Here is an 18,473-nt window from a genome sequence, read left to right as displayed (position 1 = left end):
GTCCTCAAGTACGATATGATAACACTCCAGAAAGACTTGAGTTACGAGGAACGACCGGTTAGCATCCTAGATAGAGGGGTGAAGCAGTTACGGTCCAAGAACATTCCTATAGTCAAAGTCCTATGGAGTAATAGTTCTGAACGAGAGGCAACGTGGGAGTTGGAGGGGGACATGCAAGGCCGGTATCCGGAGTTATTTGGTAAGCAAATTCCGAGGACGAAATTCTTTTTAGTAGGGGAGAATTGTAGAGTCTAAGAACTTTACTTAACTAGTTAGATAGTAGTAGCAATAGTAATAGTTGTAGTATTTTTATGACTGTGGATTTTGGTTCAGACCGGGATTTAATTGGACACTCGTAGTAACACGTGTACATTTTCTAAGTTTAACCTATAGTTTAAGAATATTAATTTTAACCTAAGGTTTGATTAATATGACTGATATTGATGGTGATATTTATTATATTATAAGGTTTAGATAGACCTAATAAGATAATAACACTTGTCTTGTGTATGTGTAATGATAATTAAGTATTTTTGAGGAATAAGTTTATTAAGAGTAATATTTAAATATCCTAGGGTCTGTCAGCAGCTTTGAAATCATTAGAGGACTTAGTCAAGGCTGTTTACTCAATTCAAATTAGGCTGAAAATGTGCAATTTCATGTTTAAATATTCAGTGTTTGCCGATATATCGCAGCTATAGGGGGCGATATATCGCAGTACGGGGATACGAAAAACACGTAACTTCGCACGATCACCTCGACGAGCCTCGGGCATACTGGCCCAGGCGATATATCGGCTCCTTTGATAGATTTTTGAATGTTTTTGAAAACGTTCTCATTTTAATCTTTAACCTCTTGATAAGTCCAGCATCTTTCTGACCGAGTCTTCAGCCTCTGCTGAACGATAATTCAAATATTTTTCACTTAAAAATCCATTATTTTATTCAAGTGAAATGAAGATCTTTTCATTCTTGAACTCTATAAATAGGACCTAGTACCCAGCCATTTCTTCATTCATCAAGCTAAGTTCAGAGGCTGCAAGCTGCTAGGTTATTTTTTAGAGTGTAAACACTTGGGTTGGGGATTATAAGCTTAATCATTATAAGCTTACCAAACACTTGGGAAGTAAGGTTTATAGCACATTTTGGTTCGAGGTTTAGATCGGTCATATAAGCATTCAAGGTATTCCAAAATTTAGTTCATTTTGGTATTGTTTTCCTTAAGTTCTTATAGTTTTCTACTCAACACCCTAACTTTATTCTCTTTTTTTTTTATAGGAAATCTAATATCTTGAACATAAGGGTTTTTGGTAAGTATATTCTTGATGATATAGTTTGTCCATTCTTTTCATTCCTTTTTCTTCAGTATACTCACCCTTTCATTGATGGTTTTTAGGAGTGTTCCAAAGTCCCAAACCTGTTCTCATATCCCAGTACTTTTGGTAAGGAAAATAGGATAGGATATTATATGTTATGCTATATGTTATCTTATGATTTATGTGTTATGTTAACTTATGATTTATGTGTTATATTATGTATGTTGTAGACTTGGGCATATGACTTGTATAACTAACAAGCCCCAATAAATTTATGGGCATATGACTTGCTTAGCTAGCAAGCCCCACAAATCTAATAGGCATATGACTTGTTTAGTTTACGAGCCCCAAGTAATAATGGCCATTATAGTATGTGTGACATATGTTTATGATATGTTTTATTATATGTTGCGTTATGAATTTTATGTATACGATTTACATGTTAGGTTTACCTTGCTGGGCATTAGGCTCACTCCTTTATGTTATATGTGCAGGAAAATAGCTTTGGTGGCGGGAAAGGTTCTTGGAAACTTGGGGATGTGTATTGAGGCGGGATGGAATCGATGGACCGAGCGTTCGATTCGAGGATGAAGTCTCTTTAAATTTTATATGTATTTTCCGCACTTTATTATGTAATCCATTTTATTTAAAATTATGTTATGTTTTTATTTTAAAAACAATGGGATCCCATATCCTACTTTAAATTTTATGTAGTTTAACATTTGTTTTAAAAGTTTTTATTGAAGTTATGATTATTTCACTTGTAAGTTTTATTAAAAATTAGTGTCTATGTATAGTAGTCATTAGTGGTCCAAAGTCTAGAGTAGTTGGGTCATTACACAACGATACTACCGAGTTCCCAATATGTAAGTATGGGCTAATCCGTATGGTAAGCTAGTAATGAACAAGTCAAAGAACTCAAATAATACAACCAGTTAGAATGCGAACCACTCATAATTGAGATTGAATTGTCCTATGGTCAACTATATGATATTACTAGAATAGATAATTACAGTATGTTTACTTATCCTATCAACTGTCAATATCGGTCCTATCCGATGTAAGAAATACATTCGATCATATCTATTTTGCTAATGTTTTGGAAAGAACATAACACTACAATGTGTCAGTAGATCATATCATAGATTGGCATGCCAGTGTAAATCATGTGCACTGACTAATCTTAGGACTAACTTATTTTGAACATATAATCATATTTATATTCCACTGTGATTACGTCACTATAAATTTGGTTAGCTCTATGCTCGGGATTTAATAGAAGTTTATATTAAACAAATAATCATGAAAATAAAACATGTGAGAAAAGTGATTGATCAATCAAAAAATGATTTCTATTCTTTTATTTATAATAAATGAGATTACAAAGAAATTGGGTTTTAATTAGGGCATAAAACCCTAACACAACTGTGTACCCATCGCACTTTGTAAACTTCTCCAAAACTTGGAAGTAAAGATAGGCTCCCTATCAGACTCGATAGACCTAGGAGTCCCATGAAGGTGAACTATCTCTCTCACATAGGGATCTGCATACTGATCAACTGTGTAATTCATCCTCACTCGTATATAGTGAGTTGGTTTCGTATACCGATCCACGATGACCCAAATTGAATCATGATGGCCCACTCTCCTGAGCAATCCTACCACGAAATTCATCATGATGTCCTCCCACTTCCACTCTAGGATATCCAGAGGCTGTAACAGCCCTGCTGGCCTCTGATGCACTGCCCTGACCTGCTGATAGGTCAGGTACCTTGCCACGTACTCAGTCACATCCCTCTTCATCCCAGGCCACCAATTTAAAACTTTCAAATCCCGGTACATCTTTCTGGTGCTCGGATGTAGAAAATAAGGGGTAGTGTGAGATTCATCCAGAATCTCCCATCTGATCCCAGTGTCCATCGAAATGCAGATCCGATCCTTATATCTCAACAAGCCCATGCTTGACACTTTATAGTCCTTATATCTCAAAAAGCCAATGCTAGGACATCCCCTCTCATCTGCCCCAACTGTGGGTCATCTAATTACTTCTCCTTAATCCTCTCCAAAAGAGTAGACTGCAAGGTAATGTTGGCTAACTAGCCCACCACTAACTTAATTCCTGCTCTAGTCATATCGTCAGCCAACTCCTTGGATATCTACCTGGCACTATACAACTGTCCCAAACCCTTCCGACTTAACGAATCTGCTACCACGTTGGCTTTCCCAGGGTGATAGAGGATCTCACAATCATAATCATTTACCAGTTCTAACTAATGTCTTTGCCTCATGTTCAGATGCTTATGGGTGAAGAAGTATTTTAAACTCTTGTGGTTAGTGTATATTTCACACTTCTCACCATATAAGTAGTGGCACCACACCTTCAGTGCAAAAACCACTACTGCAAGTTCTAAATCAAGTGTTGGGTACCTCTGCTCATACTCCATTAACTGACGTAATGCATAGGCAATCACCTTCCCTATCTCCATAAGGACTGCCTCGAGGTGTCAGAATAAACCTTGTCCTGATCTTTAGGAAGACTCAAAACTGGAGCGGTGATCAAATTCTTCCTCAGCTTCTGGAAACTGTCTTCGCACTTGTCTGACCATATAAATCTCTGATTATTGCGTGTCAACTCTGTCAGTGATGATGCAATCTTGGAAAAGCCCTCGACAAAGAGTATGTAATAACCTCCCAATCCCAAGAAACTTCTGACCTCTAAAGCATTCTTCGCTCTTGGCCAATCTCTGACCATTTCAATCTTCGCTGGATCTACCATAATTCCATCCTTATTGACTATGTGACCTAAGAAAGTGACCTGTGGCAACTGGAACTCGCATTTCTTGAATTTTGCATACAACCTATGTTCTCTCAACCTCTGTAGTACAAATCTGAGGTGATATTCATGTTCTGTCTCTGACTGAGAGCATATCAATATATCGTCGATAAAGATAATCACAAACCGATCCAGGTAAACTTTGAACACCAGGTTCATCAAATCAATAAATGTTTTTGGGTCATTAGCCAATCCAAATGACATCACAAAAAACTCATAATGCTTGTATCTAGTGCGAAAAGTTGTCTTTGGTATGTCCCCCTCCCTAATCCTCATCTGGTGATAAATAGACCAAAGATCGATCTTGGAGAACACCGTCCTACCCTGCAACTGATCAAACAGATCATCAATCCTTTGTAGAGATTATCTGTTCTTGATAGTCAACTTGTTCAGTTCTCTATAATCGATACACATCCTCAGAGAACCATCTTTCTTCTTCACGAAGAGAACTCGTGCATCCCATGGAAACAAATTGGGCCTGATAAAACCCAAGTCTAATAACTCCTGTAGTTGAACCTTTAGTTCCTTCAGCTCAGCTGGAGCCATCCTATATGGTGCCCTAGACAGTGGCTCTGTCCCTGGTGCCAATTCAATCATATCTCTATATCCTTGTACGGAGGTAACCCTGGCAGATCCTTTGGAAATACATCCAGAAACTCACAGACTAATCGGGTCTGTCCTAGTCCCACTGGCAAGACCTGAGTAGTATCCACCACACTAGCTAAGAATCCTATGCATCCCCCCTGCAATAGGTCTCTAGCTTTAAGTATAGATATCATAGGTATATGGGATCCGTGCATAGTGCAAACGAACACAAAAGTGTCCTCACCTAAGGCTCAAAGATTACCATCTTCTTCTTGCAATCTATCATTGCCCCATACTTCTCTAACGAATCCATACACAGAATTATATCAAAGTCAGTCATCACCAACTCTATTAAGTCAATTGAAAATTCCATGCCATCCACTATAACTGGTAGTGATCTAACCCATCTCCTAGAAACCACTAACTCCCCAGTAGGCAGCATAGTACCAAACCCCGTAGGATAAAAGTCACATGGTCTACACAATCTATCTATAATCCTACTAGCAACAAAAGAGTGTGTAGCACCTGAATCAATCAAAACAGTATAGAAGGTTCCAACACTAGAAATCTGACCTCTAACCACCGAGGGACTAGCCTTAGCCTTTGCCTGGGTCAAGGTGAACACCCAAGCTTGCATCAGGTTGTCCACCTTCTTGGGCTCTTCCTTTCTGGCTCTCGGTCAGTCCTTCTTCAAATGCCCCACACTATCGCAAACAAAGTAGGCCTTCGCTCGACAATCCCCAATATGGCGCCTACTGTACCGGGTACACTCTAAGAATGCTTTACAAGTCTCATCGCCACTCTAGCACCCCATCTGTATGCCCTGTGGCCTCCTCTCTGCCCCTGGAGCTGACAGTGTATCTAGAGTCTTTCTCTTTTGGCACTGGGGCCTCCGCCCCTACCAGAGCCTGTAAATGAAAGTCTGGGCCTCCTAGAATCCATTCTGGCTGCATTCTCATGCCAGATCTTATTCTCTGCGCTCTCAACTGTAAGTGTCCTCTCGACAGCTCATTCATAGGTAGTTAATCCTGGCACAGTAATAATACGAACACCCCCGGCTATCATAGGTTGTAGCCCCTAGAGAAACCTCTCTCTTCTGGTCCCATCAGTGAGCACCAGATCCCCGCAAAACTTTATCAGTCTGTCAAACTTTAGGGCATAATCAGTCATTGTCATATTACCATAGAGTCAACCTCGAGCCCTATGCCTTAGCTACGTGAACATAGAGTCACCTGGGGCCTTTGCCCTTAGCTCTTAGTAACTAGCCGTAGAGCTAGTCCAGCGTACCTAGTGCTTTAATGTTTCAAGGACCATAGGGTCGGCCAACGTAATAGTACGTTGCTAGTATAAGCCCAAGACTTTTGACCAGCGTGCATCGCACTATTGCCTTCCTTGACTAATAAGTCAAGCCTTGATCTAGGTGTTTGAATAACAATATAGAAACAGATATGGATAGGCATACCTCAACAAGACAAACACGCATACATATTAATCACATAACATCATCAAGTAACCGTAATCATAGTCATAATCATGTTAATTGAACGGGGCCAAGCCCTAGCCACGCAAACCATGCGAACAATCATGAAACACTTAAGCAAGTATAGAATATTCAAGTGTGTTTAACCAATAAGCAAAATGATAAGTTAAACATAATCGTTCTTAGGGCCCAAACCCTATTCATAATTATTATTAACAGCCAGGCCAATCCTGGCACAGTAGTAATACAAACATCCTTGGCTATCATAGGTTGTAGCCCCTGGAGAAACCTCTCTCTTCTGGTCCCATCAGTGGGTAGCAAATCCCTGGAAAACTTTTTCCAATTTGTCAAATTTAAAGGCATAATCAGTCACTGTCATGTTACACTGAAGTAATCTGGTGAACTCTTCAGCCTTCACAGCTTTAACTGCGTTGTTGTAGTACTTCTCGTTAAACATATTTCTTAACTCTTCCCATTCCATGGTGTTTACCACTTCGTTCTGGGATACAACCTCCCACCATATTCGGGCATCCTCCTGAAACATGTAAGTGGTGCAGGCCACTCTCTCATTACCACCTACCCTCATGAAATACAAAATGGTGGTTATCATGGTCATCCACCGTTCAACCTTTAGTGGATCTGAGCAACTCTCAAAAACTAGAGGGTGTTGTTTCCTGAACCTCTCATACAAGGGTTCCCATCTATCTCCCCCTATTTGGGGCTGTACTACCACTGGTACCTTTGGCTGTGTCAATGTTGATATTGCAGGCTGTGGGTTCCCTATTGGAACCTGTTGTGTCTCAAGAGGCGAATCTCATCTTCTTGCCCCTCTAACCTGGCTTGCATACCAGCAAGCACCCGTTGCCAATTTTCTGGAGCTTGCAGTGGGGCTTGGCCCTGGTCATTCTCTTCCCTGGCCTGTATCTCTTCTCCATCCAACCTCTCTGACAATCGATGAATCATATTGATATTTAACCCACTCTACAGTTATCAAATCAACCATTAGGTAAGTAATAACTATACCTCTTGCCGCCTGATGATCCAAGATTATACAGACAAACAACAGATGCAATGCTAATAAGCATGCCACCATGTAATATACTCAACCATGGTGCTAATAAGCATTTCCTAATATTCATCAAAATAAACAATGCTAATAAGCATTTCTGGCATTCATAAGTAATTAACGATGAAAATAAGCATGTTCCAATATTTATACATACATAACAATGCTAATAAGTATGTTCTTTAATCCCTGCAAGTGTTAACAGTACTAATAATCATTTCCTGGCCTATATGCAAATAATAACGCTAATAAGTGTATCATCGACTACATGTCCATATAATAACGCTAATAAGTGGTTCCTTTGCATTCACAAGCAATAATAATGTTAATAAGCACGTTCTTTATCATTCATGCAACAATCAAGGGCCAGGCCCTATCAAATTATCTCATGCACCCTAATCAAGCGTGCAAATAAGGCATTTATATCACATTTAAGCAGCTAAATACATAACCACATAAATAGTTACTGAACCCTGAGTAGAGCTTGTCTTTAGTGGCGAGTGTACATGTCCGGCAAGTCTTTAGGAACCTTTAAACCTTGGCAGCCCTGATACAAAGTTGTAATGTCCTCTTAATCTAGGACTATTACACTGTGTACTTTAAATAGTGTCAGACTTGCTAATCAAGTCATTTGGTTATAAATGTGTAACTAGGGTTAACGTCAAGGGTTAGGGTTAAACATTTTGGTCAAAAGAACTGTTGACTTTTCATTTAAAAAGTTGCATACATACATGGGATCCCAAACTATTACAAAGAAAAGTTTAAGAGGGTGTATACACATCAAAAGTTACAACTGGCCGACCTAAGCAGAAAAATCAGGGATTCAACCCTAGTTCCTCTTAGATATTGTAGCGTCCTAAATTTACTAATAAGGCTTAGGGCCTTAGTTACCGTGTCGGGGGGGGGGGGGGGGGGGAATAATTGATTTAATTATGCCAATATGTGAATTTGATTATTATATGATTAGAAATGCATGTTTAGGTGAATTAAATATGCATGTGGGCCCATTTGGTTATTAGGGGCATTTTTGTAATTTTATCCTATTGAGGGCATAAATGTAATATTTGTGTAATATGTGTTTATTGTAATTGATACCATGAGTAAGTGGTGATTTTATTTGTGATGCACAATCTGAGACGATCCTAGGGAGAAATTTAGTTAAATAGTCACAACGGGGTCGAATACCCGGCTCGGGAGGAGCCTAGGCGTATTTTGGGAACACAGTTGGTGTACGGGATTTACCGAGTAACGGGTAATAATTTAGCAATTATTTGGACATGTCGAGATTAAATAGGGATTTATAGGAACACTCGAGGACTTAGCAGGATGTGGCGAATGACGGGATTTCCCTTGTTGGCATTAAAAGATTAAGGATAGGCTTAGGGGTAGTTTAGGCATTTTGGGACTTAGGCAGCTGGGATTACACTAAGCTACCACATCATTCTGGAAACCAAAAGGAAATAGAGCGGCCAATCCCTCTAGTTTTCTCTATCTCGGTTTTTCCTCTCTTTCTCTTGAAAACTTAAGCAAGCTTTGGGAAATTCAAGTGGCTGAGGATGTGGATTTGAGGCTAAAGCTTTAGGAAATCTGAAGTTTGTGGCAATTGAAGTTAGCTCAGGGTTGAATCTAGTACAGAGGTAAGCATCTAAACTTAATCTTTCTATTGAATTCTACAAGGATTATAGGTTTGCACGAGACTTCAATTCTATGTTTGATTTTGGGTGTTTGATGAGTGTGTGGAGTTGTTTGTGGTTATGTTGTGATGTTTAGGTTATGTGAAAGAGAATTCTAGGCCTAAATCTTAGTTTGGCTAATGATTGAGGTGTGAATTTGGGGCTTAATCTTGAGGAAAAATGCAGAAGTGGGGTTGATTTTCTAGGTTTAGGGACTTAGGCCGCGACCCTGTTCTTCAAGCGCCGCGGCCCGTGTGCTTGAAGAGGCTGGAAATCCTTTGTTTTGTCTAGGTGCGCAATTACACAAGGTATAGCGCGCCGCGACTCGTGTCCCTCAGCAGAGAGACATTTTGCCTCTAACTTAAGCCTGCTGCGACCCTTAAGGTGCTGGGCCACAGCTCAAATGCAAATAATGGATGTTTAAGAGCTTTTAGCTTAGAAACTTAAAAGCTCAAATGTTAAGGCTCGGGAAGGATCATACTACTCGATTTGGTAGAATCCAAGGTCCCAGAGGCTAGATTAATATTCCGAAGTTATTTATTGATTTATAACTCAATGAATGGTTATTATGAATGTGTTGTGACTAGGTTTTCAACGAGGCTCAGATTCGAGGACTGTGCTCGGGATCGCGGTGCTCAGATAGCTCGAGACACAAGTAAGGAAACTATTGTACTCATAGAGCAGGGCCTAGCCCTATTGTTTGTATTGCAGGGCCTAGCCCTATTGTTTGTAATGCAGGGCGCGCCGCTAATGTCTATGTTTAGTATGTGTTTAAATATTTGTGAATATAGTGAATGGTGAAGGTTGGGAACGGCCTTCACCGTTAGGGCGAGACTCTCCTAGGGTGCTGGATCCATCCTCTTAGTGAAGACCCCAAACCCAGGGCCTGGTAAAGCGCCTAGGACGTCGTTGGCCGATATGTGTTTAGCTTGTTGGCTATTTTGTTGTATACTATGGATTGTTATGTATATGTTATATGTTTTTTGTTGAGTTTTCTTGCTGGGCTTCGGGTCACATATGTTATGTGGTGCAGGTAAAGGCAAAGGAAAGGTCGACCAACCATGAGTATGGAGCGATGGGTACATGTTCGGCCTACCAGGCTGCCATGGCCAGGGTTATTTTGGGAGAAAGCACTATGATGGTTGTTTTGTCGCCTAGGTCGACGTTAATTGTAACTTTGAGTTGTAATGAATTTTCTAAACAGTATTTTGGGATCCTAAATGTATAACTCTTTATGGTTTCAATAAATGACCACATTTTTTATACTTAATGTCTTTAAACGAATTTTATTTAAGTTTTGTCACACTTTTAATCTAAAACCTCGATTAGAGAGCAAATGGCACATTTTTAACCCACATAGTAACATCTCTAAGGAAGTAAGGCGATACAGATATCCTCGACTGTGGTGAATGAGCAACCGCTTAAGTACACGCTGCCACCGAAGCTCTCCAACTAATGGCTAGTCAAGCTTTCCTTTCCCCTTACCTACACCAAATAGCACCCGTGAGCCAAGGCTTAGCAAGAAAACTTAAACTTGTGAAAATATAGTAAATACAGGTTCTACATACATATCTATCATGCGCATCAGTAATAACCTACTCATGCATGCATACTATTACAAATAAATGATCATTGGATCATTCTGTGGCCCGCTGCGCTGAATAGTTGACCGTAGAGTCAACCCCAGGGCCCTATGCCCCAGCTATGTGACCATAGAGTCACCTAACGCCCTCGTCCTTAGCTATGAGTAACTAGCCATACAGCTAGCCAAATGCTTTGTTTTCCAATGACCATAGGGTCGGCCAACGTAATAGTATGTTGCTGATTGGGCCTAGGCCTTTCGACCAGCAAGCAGCGCGCTATTGCCACCCTTGACTAATAAGTCAAGCCTTGAACCAGGTATTTAGATACAACTAAAATAAGCATACTTCAACCAATACAAGTATGCATACATATTAATCATACAACACCATCAATTAAATGCAAACATATTAATAACCATGTTCCCTAACGGGGCAAAACCCTAGCTATGCAAACCATGCTAACAATCATATAACACTTAGCCAGAAAAAGAATATTCAAGTATGTTTAATCAAAAAACACAATCATAACTCAAACACGTACATTCTCAAGGGCTCGTGCCCTAATCAAAGTTATAATGAGAAACCGGGACAAGCCTTGTTCACATATATCAGGTATTGGGTGCAATTTTCTTACCTCAGGTTTGAGTATAGCGTAAAATAAGGAAGACCCTCGAGCACGATCCCAATTCTGAGCCCCTAGCGATAACCTAGTCACAACCATAATATAGGATCTCATCAATAACGAGCGAATAAACGCTTCCGGACCTAATACTAGCCTCCAAAACATCGAATTCCACTAAATCGGGTAGTAGAATCGATCCCGAGCCCTTTAGTTTAAATTCCCATCACGCAAGACTTATGTTGGCTAAAACAGCCCAAGCTGGCAGCGACATGCCCCTAAGGGTCGCGGTGCGCCTCCCAGGTTAGAGGGTCCCTCTTTCCTGGAACCTAGACATGGGGTGCGATTTGCCATGGGGGGTCGCAGCGCGACCACAACTCAGAAACCCCCTCAAGCCCTTGGTTCGGATGGGTCACAGTGCCCCAAGAATAGGGCTACGACTTGACCCTGTGAACCGAGAATTCCGCTACTTTTCTCAAGCCAAACTCAATCAAAACCACCCCAAATCCATCCTAGAAAACAATTAAATCCTCAGAGCAATATCTGCATAATACCAATGTAATGACCCAAATTTTCCATTAAGGCTTAAGGACCTTGATTAGTGTGCCGGGAGGGCATGATGGGTATTTAAGTGAATTAATGATAAAATGCATGATTATGTGGCATGCCTGATTTTATGATTTTGTGAAAATGATTAAATGCATGTTTATGAGTATTAAATATGCATGTGAGCCCTTTTTAGCTTATGTGGGCATACTTGTGATTTTAGCCTGTTTAGGGCATAAATGTGATAAATTGTTGAGACCACATTATTGAGGGGTAATATGGTCTTTTGCTTAGATGATATATTCATAATTTAATAGAAAAAAACAAAGGGCGGTGGATTAACTTAAGGAAAGAAGGTTTCTCATCTCACTCTCACTCATCTCTCTCTCACGATTTCTCCTCACTCTCTCTCCCTTGGTGTTTGAATTTTGGGGCTGTTGAAGGAGTTTAGAAACTTGAAGACTTGAGGAAATTGAAGGAGCTTTAGCTTGAATAATTGAAGCAATTCAACCAGAAAACTTAATTTAGGAGTTGGAGGATTTAAGCTCATGAGTTTTAGATTGGAAGCCGGTGGGGGATTCATGCATAATTAATGTAAAATTCGGAATCTTTAACTTTGAGTTTCTAGTTATATATAGGATGAATTATGGAGGATTGATTGGTTGTGTTTTGATTGATGAGTTTAGTAGAAATTTCAATGGTTATTACTGTGATTTTTGTGGCTGAATTAAGGTGTTGGTTTCTGTTTATATTGCTGGGAATTATAGGATGAAAATATGTGATTATGGGTCCAAGTTCGTAGTTGGTTTAGTGTTGAATTGAGGGGAAATTTCTGGGTAGAAATTGAGTATTCTTGGCTAGGAGAAGGAGGAGAAAACCCATGTTTTCTCTGGGTTCGATCGGTGCGTCGCGGCGCGTGTGGCCCTTCTGGCCTTGGATGCTCTCTGACTTGGGGCAAGTCGCAACTTGCGGAGCCAAGTCGCGACCCACCTAGGAATTTTTTCCTTAGAATTATTTCTAGAATATGTAAGGTTTGAGGATTCGAACCTAGGTGCCCGGGACAATTTCTACTACCCCGTTTGGTAGAAATGGAGGTCTCGGAGGCTAGTTTTCGTTATTTTATTTTGATTGGAAGTTGATAGATATTAATGGCCCTTGTAAGTAGGTTTATCGCCAAGGCTCGAGGCTAAGGACCATGCTCGGAATCATTTCGCATTCTCTGCTCGGAATTAAAGGTAAGAAAATGGCACCCTTTTTTGTGTGGCTGTGATGGGACTAAGGGCACCCTATATATGAATACAATTGTTGTATGATTATTGTTATCCAGATTTCCGAATAGCGTTTAGATTGATGTCCTCGGGGAAGCAGAATTATCGATGTCTTTCACGGTAGGTGACCAGAGCTCGCGGATGGACAGAAAGGCTTCGCCTCTCCTGTTTAGTGTCCGGATTACTCTTCCAAGCAAGCACAACACGGAAACTCGTCGACTCTCCCGGACTCCCGAAGGGGTATCCTTCGGGGAAGCACCTTCCAGGAGAAGCTCTTCGAGTGGTCTCCGCGGAAACAGTTCCGTGCCTCGCACAGAACAAAACCGAACGGTCGAGTCCGGGAGAAGGCATATTTGGAATGATATCCGTCTGACACAGGATCCCGCCTGACACACCCGTTAGGTCAAAGCCGCACACATCCCAGCACGCCTAAGGGTACCTTTTCGCCTACTGTTCCGCTGACAACTTGGAAAAGAAAGCTGACTTTGTGTGTTCCCCATACTTTCACGTAAATATACCCACATAGAGTCTTGTAGCCATGCTACTACAGTAATTGTATCCCCTATTTATGGCTGGTGTAATTAAGACTCATGTACGTAGAGAAAAACCCTAATCCGAAACCCTAGCTATAAAGACCCCTTCATTTTACAAGAAGAGGGACGGCCAACAAATCACATAGCAAAAACTCTACCAAAATCTCTCTAGCTTCATCTTCTTCAAGAGAACCCGAGAGAAACACTGTGAGTGTGTGAAGTTCTTGTACACCAGCCATCTTACTGTAACCTTTTCCAAGTATAATAACATCGACTCGTGGACTAGGGCTTGTTAACGCCTGAACCACGTAAAAACACTGTTTGTTTAGTTACATTTTAGCACTTCTACAGTTTTTATCTTTTTATTATTATGTTTGTATTCATTTCCGAAAAACTCGGTAAACATTTTGGTGCTTTCATTGAGAGCTGTAGGAAGTTGTTAGTCAGCTCTTTTTCTGTGTACGTTTTTTGTATTCACTTCGTGCTAAAGAGATGGTGACTACGAGAAAATCCGCTGTTGACAAAAATGCTACGGTCAACCCCGATACCGTGATGGAAGATGTGGTGCAAAGCGAACCCTTGGACTACCAAGGTGAAGACCCGACATCCCGCCAGGATCGGGTCAGTACCGAAGATACAACATACTTAGAAGACGAAGAAGAGTATGTCCAAGACGGTTATTACAAGGATGGCTGCTACCATGAGAAGGACCCAGAACTAGTCCAAGTAGCCGAAGAACTGGAGGTCACCAAAGCCAAGCTTGCTGAGCAGGAGTGCCTCTCCGAAAAAATGCAGCGCATGATGGAGCGCCTCCAAAGCAAGTTCGGAGACCTAGGCGACTCGAAAGAGGACGCCTCTGTTTTAGGTGGTGCTGATGCCGCTATGCCGGATCCAGCCGCTGCTGGACCATCCAAAGCCGCCCCTAACAAGGGCAAAGAAAAAGTTGGAGAGCCTGTGCGCGCTGACGCCCCTGCACCTCCTAAAGGCATGAATCACAAGGCCGACTTCCCCCCCCCCCCCGCGCGCAGAAGGTCTCTGGCGCTCCTAAGCCCAGACGTCCTTCAGCCCCAAGGGGGCACTCCGTGCCTAAAGGGCCCGGTGCTAAGGCACCCAGGCCTAGGGGAAGGAACAACCGCCCCAGTGATTCCGCCAACCAGGACGGTCGGGCTGCGAACTCGCACTCCGAAGATAGCTGGTCCACGGTGGACCTAAGAAGAAGGTTGGAGGCCAAGTATGAAAAGGCCAAAGGAGAAAAGGCCCGGCCTCGCGGAGATGACCTCCGAAATCATATTAATGACAAGCTCCGGGGACGTGACCTCCCGGAGAGTGATACGAAGAGGCTCGAGGAACAGATTGCTGCCTTGACCAAGCTGGTCCAGAAGCAAAGTGGGGCCCTGTCAGACTCTGAGGAGGAAGACTCGGAACCATGTATTCGGAGGATCGCGGAAACGTCCCTCCCGGATAACTTCAAAATGCCCCACATAGAATTATATGATGGGAGGACAGACCCGCGTACCCACCTAGCTAAATACAACAAAATGATGCAAGTGGCGCGTGTCAGTGAGGACGCCAAATGCATGTGCTTCTCACTCACCCTTACCAAGTCCGCGGAGGACTGGTGGAAAAGATTAGCTCCCGGATCAATCCACAGTTGGAAGGAGCTACAGTCCACATTCAGGAGGCAGTTTATTGCTGCCCGCGACCACGACATGGAGGTTGGTTCCTTAACCAACATCAAGCAGCAACCCACTGAGAACCTCAAAGCTTTCATTCAGAGAATGATGGAAGCTGCTGCAAAGACCAAGGTCAGCGATGACATGAAGCTGATCGCCCTCCAATCGGGCCTTACTGTCGGCTCCCTGCTATAGGGGGAAATGCAGAGGAGACGGGCAGAAACGTTGTCCGAATTCATGTCAAAGGCTCAGGGAATCATCAACCTTGAGGATGCCTACCAGCAGGCCTTTGGAGTTCCCCCAGCTCCAACGCCTTCCGTGACTGCGCCGAGCTTTGCTTCGCAAGCTCCCGCACCAGCCCTCACGCTTCCAGGAGCCCAATTCACTCCAAGTGTGTACGGGCCTTCCGCGTCTGCTCAGACGCCGAGTCAAACCCATTTCTCTGGGTACGGAGCTATACAAACCAGATGTAGTATCGCTCCTGGCATGCCGCAGCCACAAGCGGAAGCCCCAGAACGAAATTTGAGCCAATCGCGGAGCAAACGAAGCGGAAGAAACTCCAACCGGGGAGACCATTCAAAGAAGCCCCGGAAGGACTATGAGCCCAAGTTCACGGAATATACCAGTTTGATAGACTCGCGAGAGAATGTCTATCGGGTGACCTGTAATATGGTCAACTACAGGAAGCCCCCGAAAGTGTCTCACGGAGGAAGACGTCCGCGAGACTCCAATAAAAGGTGTGAGTTCCACGGAGACGTGGGGCACACCACGAACGAGTGCCTTCAGCTGAAGGATGAGATCGAGTCCCTGGCAAGAGCGGGACACCTCGGTCAGTGGGTGAGGATACCCATTATCTATCCCGGACAGGGGGTAGTTCACGGAGCTGCATATTCCCCGGGACAGAGGGGGACCGCTAGCGCTCCTGGAGCCGGTCACCCCCAAGCTCCCGGGTCTCAGTACCCAGCGCTTCCTGCTCCACCCGCTCCGGCGCCCATTGCCTTGTTGGCTCCAGGACCGGGCAACCCATATCCGCCCGGCCTTGCTCCGCCACCCGTTGACGGACACGTAGCCACCATTTCCGGAGGACCGCACCTAGCCGGAAGCACCCGCAACTCCCAGAAGAGGTACTTGAGGGAGTTAGAACACGCCGAGGAGATGTGCGCCTTGGTTCAATCACCTGCTCAACGTCCCCGAATGATGGATCTTCCCATCACCTTCACGGAGGACGATGCTTGACATGTGCACTTCCCCCACAACGATCCCCTCGTGGTGGAAGCCCAGATTGCCAATAAGAAGGTCTCACGGATCTTGGTCGATAACGGAAGCTCCGTAAACATCCTCTTCAAAGCGGCCTTCCACGCGATCGGATTGACCGAGACAGACCTGGCCCCATGCCCCATCCAGCTTCAAGGGTTCAATGGGGACGCACTCATGCCATTAGGCAAAATTCAACTTCTAGTCACCCTCAGAGGAGAAAGCGACGCTTGTGCCTTCAAGCATAGCACATTCGTGGTGGTCGACTGCCCCACGGCGTATAATGCCATCTTAGGCCGACCGGTCCTAATCGATTGTGGGGCCATAACCTCGATACGCCACTTATGTTTGAAGTTTCCATGCGACGATGGGCGTATTGGCACCCTCCGAGGAGACCAAAGAAGTGCACGGAGCTGTTATAACGTCTCCGTCCGATCCGTCTACACGGTCCAAGAGACGTTTGCTGCCATTCCTTTGGTGGAAGAATTACCAGAAACTGGGGGTGCTCAGGAGGCATACTTTGACGAAATCGACCCAAGAGTGGGAATCGAGAAAGCAATAGAGCCGATGGAGGAAGTCGAAGAGGTGATCCTCAACCCGGGAGAACCCACCAAAGTCATTCAGGTGGGGAAAAACCTGCCGTCGGCCATTCGAGATAAGATCGTGGCCACTGTGAAGGATAATCAGGATATCCTTGCATGGTGCCACGCTGATATGACGGGGATTAATCCCAATGTTGCGTACCACGCACTCAACATAGACCCATCTGCAACTCCAATTCGCCAAAAGAGGAGGCCGTTGGACCCAGTGAGAGCCGAAGCCGTCAAAGCTGAAGTGGACAAATTTATGTCCATAGGCTTTCTCCAGGAGTCGCACTATCCCGTGTGGTTGGCCAACCCAGTTCTGGTCCCGAAACCCAATGGGTCCTGGAGAATGTGCATTGACTTCACGGACCTAAACAAGGCCTGCCCGAAAGATTGTTTCCCTCTTCCCCGAATCGATCAGATGGTAGACGCTACTTCCGGGTACGAACTCTTATCCTTCATGGATGCGTACTCCGGATACAACCAGATCAAGATGCATGTCGCGGACCAGGAACACACCAGCTTCCTCACGGACAAGGGTGTCTACTGTTACGTGGTCATGCCTTTCGGTTTGAAGAATGCTGGGGCGACGTACCAGCGTCTAGTAAACAGAATGTTCAAGGACCAACTGGGGAGGAACATGGAGGTGTACGTGGACGACATGTTGGTAAAGTCCAAGACCTCCGGGGACCATAGTGATGACCTTGAGGAAGCTTTCGCCGTGATCCGAAAGTACGGGATGAAACTAAATCCAAAGAAATGTACTTTCGGGGTCTCGTGTGGAAAGTTCCTCGGTTTCATTGTCAGCTCCCGCGGAGTGGAAGCCAACCCTGAGAAAATAAGGGCGTTCATAGATATGCCTTCCCCCCGGAAACATAAGGATGTCCAGAGCGTTACCGGAAGGATAGCTGCTCTCAGCCGCTTCGTATCCAAGGCCACTGACAAGTGTATCCCCTTCTTCAATGTGTTGCGAGGAAACAAGAAGTTCGAGTGGACCCCCGAATGCGAAGCAGCCTTCCAACACCTCAAAGAACATTTAACCCGAGCTCCCATTCTGTCCAAACCTGTCGAAGGAGAGGCGTTGTTCTTATACTTAGCTGTGACTGAGCACGCAGTGAGTGCCGCTCTCGTCCGAGAAGATGGTCGTATCCAGCTCCCTGTGTATTACGTAAGCAAGAGGTTATTGGACGCCGAGTCCAGATATTCAATGATCGAGAAACTCTCCCTCTGCTTGCTAATTGCTTCACGGAAGCTGAGGCCATATTTCCAGGCGCACACCATCAAAGTACTCACCAACCACCCTCTCCGACAAGTCCTGCAGAAGCCCGAGTCTTCTGGCAGATTGCTTAAGTGGGCCATGGAACTGAGCCAGTTCGACGTCCACTACCAACCACGTGTTTCCATAAAAGGTCAAGCTCTCGCGGACTTTATTGTGGAATTCTCGGGAATGAATGACCTCCC

The sequence above is a fragment of the Humulus lupulus genome, chromosome 1 (assembly GCF_963169125.1).
Source record: "Humulus lupulus chromosome 1, drHumLupu1.1, whole genome shotgun sequence".
In the NCBI taxonomy this organism is placed as follows: domain Eukaryota; kingdom Viridiplantae; phylum Streptophyta; class Magnoliopsida; order Rosales; family Cannabaceae; genus Humulus; species Humulus lupulus.
This window is presented reverse-complemented; position numbering follows the sequence as displayed.